The sequence below is a fragment of the Prionailurus viverrinus genome, chromosome E1 (assembly GCF_022837055.1).
Source record: "Prionailurus viverrinus isolate Anna chromosome E1, UM_Priviv_1.0, whole genome shotgun sequence".
In the NCBI taxonomy this organism is placed as follows: Eukaryota; Metazoa; Chordata; class Mammalia; order Carnivora; family Felidae; genus Prionailurus; species Prionailurus viverrinus.
Genome location: NC_062574.1, coordinates 34,330,658 through 34,340,769, shown reverse-complemented (window position 1 = coordinate 34,340,769; position 10,112 = coordinate 34,330,658).

Genomic DNA, 10,112 nt, shown 5'->3' with positions numbered 1-10,112 from the left:
ATATTCTAAAAAATAATAAAATAGAAAGATTCCCTTAAAACAAGACAACATTACTTTACAAATTGCCTGGGATGGATCCTGTCCTGATAAGACTTTACCACCTCTAAAGAATGCTGGGAACCCATCGTCAGATTGCCACATCACCAGAGGCATCGCTGACTATTCCAAAGAAACTATTCCAAAGAAACTATGCATATGTATATATGCATATCCAATCACTGTGCAAACTATAAAGTTCAGTTACAAATGCTGTTAATATCAACCTCTATTCCTCAGAAAAGTTAAAAAATAAGGACAAGGCCAATCCACAAGCAGCGAACAGGATATGCACAATCTAAAACATAATAACATATGGTCAAATATTTTTTCTATTTGAGACATATGGCTTATCTGAAGTAAAACAAAAAAGAGGGGCTGGGTGTTGGGAACAAGGTGCGGCATCTGGTCAGAAGGGAAATCATAGTACACAGAGCCTCTATGACCTTTGTCACTTTTTTCCTCCACATATTCATGTGTGAAAATGACTCAACCCCAACACTGGCAGCTTATTTTTAGTAGGGGCAACAGAGCCAGTGAAAAACCTAAGCCTAGTAACCATTGCCAACTGACAGTCTCACACATCAGAAGCAGGGAACAGATACTCATTTGTTCATTTCAATTTGTTGTGGGTGACTCAAGGGGCACCGGAGAGTCGGCCTTTTTCAAGATATGTTTGCTCTTTCCTTCTGCCCCAGTTCCCGGGAAACCCCCCCGCAGAGAGTTACTCTTTTGGACGTGAGATCTGAGCATTAGGAGATCCCTTAGCTAGCGTGGGGTGGAATCCAATGCCCGCCTTTTACAACTGAGGGAATCACCCATGGTCACGTGTCAGCTTCTGACTGCACTGGACTTCGTATCCGGAACTCTGGACCTGGTTCAATGTCACGTTCGACCTCTGTTTTTTTCAAATTCCGAAGTCAGAAGCCAAATGATACGGTACATTGGATACAAGCTCATAAGTCTGGAAGAAGAGGACCTATGTCCCATTCTACTGCTGTGTAAATGTTGCTATAAGGGAATAATATTATTTACTATCAGATTAGCAGAAATCAAGACTGAGAGGAAGATACTCTTTGCTGCTTTGTAACAATGCTAAAATTCAAAATCTTGGCCACGCACAAAGCCACGAACACCAGTGACTGAGAGAGTCCGAGCGGTCTGGAATTCGTTGCTGGGGTCTGAAATGTGCTACACACCAGCTGTGGCTGTCTTAGACAAGTTACTGTCTGCACCTCAGTTTCCTCTTCTGTAAAATGAGGTTGAGAATAAGAGCCCCTATCCCACAGGGTTGCAGTGAAGGTTCACTGAGATAATGCACACAAAGCGTTTTTGAATGGCGGCTGGCCCAGAAGTACTCGGTAAACACGAGCTACATTATTAATTCCTGTTGAGTTATTATTATTTTTTTAATTCCTGTTGAATTATTAGCAAGGAGCCAAGTTCGGTTCCATCTCCTATGGGCATCTCTTCTTGCGACAAGTCCTGTGTCAAAATCACACCCTGTATGTCTATAGCAGTGTCTCCATTCTCTTGGAAGGATTTCTACGGGATTATAGCCCTTGAAAACTACAGAGGCCACGTATGTCCAGGGGACAAGTGGCACGGTTGGAGATGGAACTTAAAACCTGGACACAAGGGGCGCCTGGGGGGCTCAGTGGGGTAAGCCTCCGACTCTTGACTGCGGGCTGAGGTCGTGATCACATGGTTTGTGGGTTCGAGCCCCACTTCAGGCTGCCAGCTCAGATCCTGCTTGGGATTCTTTCTCTCCCTCTCTCTGCCCCTCCCCTGCTCGAGCTCTCTCTCTCTCTCTCTCTCTCTCTCTCAAAAATAAGCATTAAAAAAAACCAAACTGGCCACTAGAAGGATGCTCGAAGTAACTAAACCTGATTACCCTACTGAAGACAGCTTTTGAGGAGATTCCTTCAAACAGCATGTCCTCTACAGGAGGACTAGAGGCAGGATTATAAACAAACCTGTGAGGAAGTGCATTTTTTTCTAAGAAAAAACCTTTAATTAAAAAAACAACACCACCTTTTTTTAAAATCTCAATAAAGCTGAAATTTATTTTTTTACTTTTTTTTAAAGTTGGAATTTAAAACAAAAAAGAAAATTTTTTTGAGCCAATAAAAGTTGTCCAAAAATGGCTTGGGAGCGGGGGTCCCTGGCTTGGCTCAGTCAGTAGAGCATGTGACTTTTCGAATTGTTTTTGATTTTTACTTTGTTTATAGTGTATTCATTTTTCAGAGAGTGAGAGAGACAGAACGTGAGCAGGGGAGGGTCAGAGAAAGAGAGATACAGAATCTGAAGCAGGCTCCAGGCTCTGAGCTGTCAGCACAGAACCCGACGCGGGGCTAGAATTCACGAATGGTGAGATCATGACCTGAGCCGAAGTCGGATGCTTACCCCACTGAGCCACCCAGGTGCCCCTGGCACGTGAATCTTGATCTCAGGGTTGTGAGTTCAAGCCCCACGTTGGGTGTAGAGATTAAATAAATAAATAAATAAATAAATAAATCTTTAAAACAATGGTTAGGGGGAATCTTGAGAAATAGCCGAGTCGCCAGCACTGGGGCTCTTCAAGCCTAGTGTGGGCAGCACGTATCAGGGATGCTGTAACTGATGCTCAGGGCTATAAGTGAATGTCAAATGGATCTTGGAGTCATTCACAAGTTGGGTCTTGCTGATTGGGGCAGTCCTCCTTGTTCGAGGGGGGAGTTTTCGTTCCCATCAGGGGATGCTTTGCTCTCAGGGTCTTCTGCCTGAGCCAAGAGACAAGCTGGAAAGAAGAACCCAAGAAAGTTTGAAGTCAAAATGGAGGCAGCCAGGGTCCTCCTTCAATATGGTCAAGGGAAACAAGATGGGAGCTGGAATGGGTGAGTTTCAAGATCCTGTTCACTATATGTGTGACGTTAAAATGATTAGTCTGGCACAGGGCACCTGGATGGCTCAGTCCGTTAAACATCCAACTTTGGCTCAGGTCATGATCTCGTGTTTCGTGAGTTCAAGCCCCGCATTAGGCTCTGTGCTGACAGCTCAGAGCCTGGAGCCTGCTTCGGATTCTGCGTCTCCCTCTTTCTCTGCCCCTCCCCCTCTCGCACTCTGTTGCTCTGTCTCTCTCAAAAGTAAATAAACATCAAAAAAAAATTTTTTTAAGAGTCTGTTGTTTTAAACAATAAAATAAATAAAATAAAATAAAATAAAATAAAATAAAATAAAATAAAATAATTAGGCTGGCACGGGGCACATGGGTGGCTCAGTTGGTTAAGCTTCCGACCTCAGCGCAGGTCATGATCTCACGGTTTACCAGTTCGATCCCTGCATTGGGCTCTGTGCTGACAGCACAGAGCCTGCTTGGGAGCCTTTTTCTCCCTCTGCCCCTCCCTTGCTCATTCTTCTCTCTTTCTCAAAATAAATAAATTTTATTTTTTTAATGTTTATTTATTTTTGAGAGAGCGCGCGCGAGAGAGACAGAGACAGACAGAGTGCTAGCAGGGGAGGGGCAGAGAGAGAGGAAGACACAGAATCTGAAGTAGACTCCAGGCTCCGAGTGGTCAGCCCAGAACCTATCACGGGGCTTGAACTCACAAACCCAGAGATCGTGACCTGAGCTGAAATCGTATGCTCAACCAACTGAGCCACCCAGGCACCCCGAAATAGATAAACTTAAAAAAATTATTAGGCTGGCAAAATTTGCTTTTGGAGTCCACCATTTCCCTTTTTCCACTACTTTTAAAATTCGAATATTCTACTCTCATTGGCCCTCCATTCCCCAAGGCCCAGTGACTGCATGCTGCCATGGGCTACCCAAAGTCATATACCACAGTACTTCACAGAGACCCACCAGCTGCCTACACCTCCTTCTGTATCCAACCTTCAGTGATCCCAAGCAGCTGTTAAAAAAAAAAAGGCTCCCCAAGCTAATTCTTACTAAAATATAAATGACTAAGTCATTCAGTTTATGTGTTTTTTTTCTCAGTGATACATCCGTTTAAAAGAATTTGTTTGCAAGGTTATGGTCACTACGGTTGTTTGTTTGTTTGTTTGTTTGCTAAGATATGTTTGGTATAATCACAAACATGTTGGGATGCCTGGCTGACTCATTCGAAAGAGCATGTGACTCTTGATCCCAGGGTCTCCATCTCAGGGTTGTAAGTTTGAGCCCCATGTTGGGTGTAGAGATTTCTTAAATGTTTATTTACTTATTTTTGAGAGGGAGAGAGAGAGTGTACATGCAAGTGGGGGAGGAGCAGAGAGAGAGGGAGACACAGAATCCAAAGCAGGCTCCAGGCTCTGCGCTGTCAGCACAAAGCCTGAAGCAGGGCTCGAACCCATGAAACATGAGATCATGACCTGAGCCAAAGTCGGACGCCCAACTGACTGAGCCACCCACACGCCTCTGATCTGTATTAAACTGTCCTAGGGAGGGGTGCCTGGGTGGCTCTGTCGGTTGGAGCGTCTGACTTCGGCTCAGGTCGTGATCTCACGGTACGTGAGTTCGAGCCCCGCGTCAGGCTCTGTGCTGACAGCTCCGAGGCTGGAGCCTGTTTCAGATTCTGTGTCTCCCTCTCTCTCTGACCCTCCCCCATTCGTGCTCTGTCTCTCTGTCTCAAAAATGAATAAAACATTTAAAAAATTAAAAAAAAAAACTGTCCTAGGGAGATAGTTGGGGACCAGGGGTGACTCCTAGCTCTGGCTTCCAGGCTCCGGGCTCTGGGCTTTCCACCTGTTTTTATCTTTTCAGTGTCACCTCCATCTCCCTTTCTTTACTCCACTGAGAAAGAATGTTTCTTAGGCTTAATAACTTCAGGTGTGTTTTGGGTTTTTTTTTAGTGTTTATTTATTTTTGAGAGAGACAGTGAGAAAAAGAAAAGAGCAGGGGAGGGGCAGAGAGAGGGAGACAGAGAATCCAAAACAGGCTCTGCACTGTCAGCATAAAGCCCGCTGTGGGGCTTGAACCCAAGAACCGTGAGATCATGACCTGAGCCAAAGTCCAATGCTCAACCAACCGACTGAGTCAGCCAGGCACCCCAATAAACTTCAGTTTTGATTTTAGAAAGTTTGGGGGGGGGGTCTTTCCAGCCACTCTCGGAGGTGTGGCTCCTGGAAAATGACTAGATGCAAAATGAGACATGGGGATGAAGGAGAAAACATTCTGATCACGAGGCATATGCCAGGGAAAGGGCAGAGGCAGGGTCATTTGGCAGGAGTTTAAAATACTCCAAAGAACAAGAACTGAAGTAGACTATAATTTGTGGATTTAGAGGTCGAAGGTTAAAGTTCAAGGTACAGGCTGATGGCTGGGACCAGACTGGTAAAAGAAGAGACGGGATTACAGTGTAGGATACAGGAATGAGAAGAAGGCAGAGACATTTCCTGCCCACAGAATGCTGTGTGGCCCTCCGTATTTTCTAGGGGCCTTAGAGTTATAGGGCCAATCGACTAGTTCTGGTGAATGGGTCGGAAGGAGCAGTGACCTCCAGGCCAAGCCAACCACTTTCTTTTTGTTCTTTTTTTTCTTGTTTATTTATGTTTGAGAGAGAGAGAGAGATTGAGAGAGAGAGAACACAGGCCAGACGAGGGGCAGAGAGAGAGGGAGAGAGAAGCGGGCTCTGCACTGACAGCAGAACTCATGAACGGCGAGATCATGACTTGAGCCAAAGTCAGGTGCTCGACTCCTAAGCCAACTGTTTAAGAGCTACTGTAAGACACCCCCCACCTAGCTATCTCTGCCCTCTTGTGCTGCGTATAGGCTTTGTATTGAGATGACAGATTGGAAAAAACCAGGTTCTCAGAATCCCTAGAAGAGCGGCATCTAACTGCAGAGGTGCTAGCCCTGAAGATTTTGGGTAAGTTTGGTTTTGTTCAGGGCAATGGAATCCATGTTTCCTCCAAAATTCATATAGTGAAATCTTAACCCCCCAGGTGATGGGATTAGGAGGTGGAGCCTAGGGGCGCCTGGGCAGCTCAGTCGGTGAAGTGTTTGCTGGACCTCAGCTCAGGTCACAATCTCGTGGTTTGTGGGTTCGAGCCCCGTGTCAGGCTCTGTGCTGACAGCTCAGAGCCTGGAGCCTGCATCAGATTCTGTGTCTCCCTCTCTCTCTGCCCCTCCCCCACTTGTGCTCTGTCTCTGTCTCTCCCAAAAATAAACATTAAAAAAATTTTGGGGGGCGTTCCTCAGTGGCTCAGTTGGTTAAGCATCCGACTCTTGGTTTCGGCTCAGGTCATGATCTCACTGTTTCGTGGGTTCGAGCCCTGTGTCGGGCTCTGCGCTGGCAGTGCTGAGCCTGCTTGGGATTTTCTCTCTCCCTCTTTCCCTTGACCCTTCCCCACTCCTGCTGTCTCTGTCTCTGTCAAGAATAAATAAACATAAAAAAAAAAAAATAGGAGGTGGACACTTTGGGAAGTGATCAGGCCTGAGGGTGGGCCCCTCATGAATGGGATTAGTGGTACAGGGGCCACCCCAAGGTGGACCATTTTAGCATGAATCTTCTTCTGAGCTGAAGGCAATATTGAGAGCCTGCAGGCTCAAGAGAAACTTTTTGCCCTTCCCTTAACTACATGGAAGAATCTAAAAGAAAAAAAAATTCTAAAATTGGGGGTCTTTCCCAGAATAATGATTAGAAGCAGAGATAAATTTTATCTGAGTGACTCATCTGTAGGGCAAACATCTAATTACCAAACATCTTCTCTTTTTCTTACAGCCCTATAAATTGCATTCCTACTCTTCAAAGTCCCAGACCCCCTCCTCCTTTCTCCTGAGTTCGGGCTGACATATATACCTCATTTTGCCTGACTGTCTTTGGAATTTCCATGTCTGTGTGGATTCCCCGTAGGCATGAAATGAAATTTGATTTTCTCCTCTTAATCCGTCTCGTGTCAATTTCGTTCTTTGTCCAGCCTTCAAAGGACTTTTGAGAGGGACAGGAAATTCTTGCTCCCCAGCAGTGCCAGTGTAAAAAAACCTCCTCGGAGAGAGCCCTCACCCCTTTTACCACGTGAGGTTGCAGTGGGAAGGGAAGAGGGGGCCTCTCACCAGACCACATGTAAACATTCAGTCCACTGCACTGAACTAAACCAAACTTACCGGAAATCTGCTGATGCTGAATCTGTCAGCATCATGATCTTGGACTTCCCGGTCTCCAAAACTGTGAGAAATGAAGTTGTTTGTTGTTTAGCAGTCACCCAGTCCATTGTGGTTTTTTTATACAAGTCTGATGGACCAAGGCATTAGACCACTGAGCCTTGTGATTGATTTTCGGCTGTAGCACACGGTAGCCTATCCTGACAAATACAAAAGGCACTCCAATCATAGTATCAGAGGAATTACAGATTATGTGACATTCAGCCGCAATCTGGAGAGACTGGGGAGACAAATCGAACCAGTCCCAGTGTCATGGTCATTATCAGTGTTGACAAAAGACACCAGGCCCAAGTCAAAGACTCCCACTAGGGGCCCTGGGAAATCAAACTACAAGAAAGCAAGAGGGAGACTAATGTGAAACCGCTGCTCGGAATGTGGAGCCTCTTCAGCCATGTAATCCTCCCCCCCAGAGAGTTTTAGTCGGAAAGACTAGACCTGGGTCAAGGCAAGTGGAAAGACTGTTACAGGCAAAGAGCCCATGTCTTTGCTAAAGGCTTTATTATATCTAAGTTTAGGAAGTGGAAACAAGAGGAGGGTTGTAAGAGAATGTAAAAATAAATGGGATTGAGGAGCTTACGGAGAAAGGAATCAATGGTATTAGAGTCATTGCTCGTAGTCAAGAGCAAAAAGTCAGAGGAAGGCGGTACATTGAATAGAAAGAAAAGAGATGACTGATATAATTTGGGTTGCATTGTAATCCTTGTGGTCTCACTGGGCCAGGGAAGTGTATAATTTCTGAGGACATGATGTCCCATGGCACAGCGTGGTAGTTAAGCATGTGAGCTGGAGCAAGAGTGAGATAGAGTCACAGCCAGTCTCTGCCACTTAGGGGTTTTGTGGCCTCGGGCAAGTTATTTAACCTTCCTGTGCCTCATTTTCTCCATTTGTAAAATTGGAATTAGAATCAGACCCACCTCATACGGCTGTTGCACCAGACTGCGTGAGAAGTCTCTCACGACTTCCTGTCCCAATCAGCAAATTTTGCAGGTTTCCCCCAAATCGCCTCCCCTCCCTCCCTCAAGGATCAGCACGTCGCTCAGAAGATTGAGGAGGCAGTTTCCTTATGCATATTGTAAAGCCAGAGACAGACAGATGACCTGTGTGTAGTTTTTGTGAAGCAGAGGCAATTACCTTCACCGAATGATCCTGCTGCTTGATTTGTAGTTTGACTCTGGAGTCAAAAGTGGAAGCCTTCATTCTTCATTCTTGATTATGGGCAGTGAAGATTCCCTCGGGACTCATTCCTAATTAGTATTATGAATGGCCTCTCTGCCTTGCATCCCAAGATGCCTTTCTGTTTCTCACACGTGGGCATAATGCATTAGTTGCTCTGATTCCATAAATCATTTATAGCAGGACAGTCATGATCTGAATCAGTCCTATTCTTTGCCCTGTGTTAGAACTAGCTATCTCACTGGTTTCAAATTATGATTTCTTTGCACCTCACAGTGACTGGCTTTAAATCCTAGTTCCATTCCTCCTAGCTGAACTCGGGCAAATCACCTACCCGCCACGAGCTTCAGTTTCCCCACCTAAAAAAAATAGTATTAACCTCATTATGCAGTTGTAACACATTACAATACACAAAGCACTTTGCGCCTGGCACAGAGCAATCTTCTTCCAGTAAAGGTTGGCCATTATTATTCATGTTTGTGTAACGAATGTTAATTATTACTTCTTTAAGATACTTTTATTTTATTTTATTTTATTTTATTTTATTTTTTATTTATTTATTTTATTTATTTTTTTTTAATTTTTTTTAACGTTTATTTATTTTTGAGACAGGGAGAGACAGAGCATGAACGGGGGAGGGTCAGAGAGAGGGAGACACAGAATCTGAAACAGGCTCCAGGCTCTGAGCCGTCAGCACAGAGCCCAACGCGGGGCTTGAACTCACGGGCCGCGAGATCATGACCTGAGCCCAAGTCGGCTGCTTAACTGACTGAGCCACCCAGGCGCCCCAAGATACTTTTTTTTTTTTAAGTTTATGTATTTATTTTGAGAGAGAGAAAGAAAGGGGGAGGGGCAGAGAGAGAATCCCAAGCAGGTTCTCTGGGGCTGGATCTCATGAACGGTGACATCATGACTTGGGCTGAGACCAGGAGTCTGAGGCTTAATGAACTGAGTCACCCAGGTGCCCCCTAAGATACTTTGTAATAGGGGCACCTGGCTGGCTCAGTCAGTAAAGCATCCAACTCTTGATTTCAGGTTCATGAATTCAAGCCCCACCTTGAGTGTGGAGCCTACTAAAACTAAAAGATAATTTTTAATATCACAGATCACCTTTTCTTCTAAGACTATTTTAATAGCAGTATAATTAATGTCAGTTTTATTTATTTTTTAATTAAATTTAAAAATGTTTATTTATTTATTTTGAGAGAGAGAGCGAGAGCGAGCATGAGCCGGGGAGGGGCAGAGAGAGAGAGAGAGAGAGAGAGATTGAGACCCAGAATCCGAAGCAGGCTCCAGGCTCCGAGCTGTCAACACAGAGCCCAATGTGGGGCTTGAACTCACAAACTGCGAGGTCAGGACCGGAGCCAAAGTTAGATGCTTAACCAACTGAGCCACCCAGAGACCTCTGTCAGTTTTAGATAACATACATTAGAATAGTAAAATAATTTAAATTTTTTTAGTTTTTTAAGTTAAAAATTAAGTTATTTTTTTAAGTTAAAAATTAAGTTAAAAAATTTAAGTTAATTTATTTTTGAGACGGAAAGAGACAGAGCATGAACGGGGGAGGGTCAGTGAGAGAGGGAGACACAGAATCTGAAACAGGCTCCAGGCTCTGAGCTGTCAGCACAGAGCCCACTGTGGGGCTTAAACCCATGGACTGCGAGATCATGACCTGAGTTGAAGTCGGACGCTTAACCGACTGAGCCACCCAAGCGCCCCCCAAAATTATTTTTAACATTTATTTATTTTTGAGAGAGAA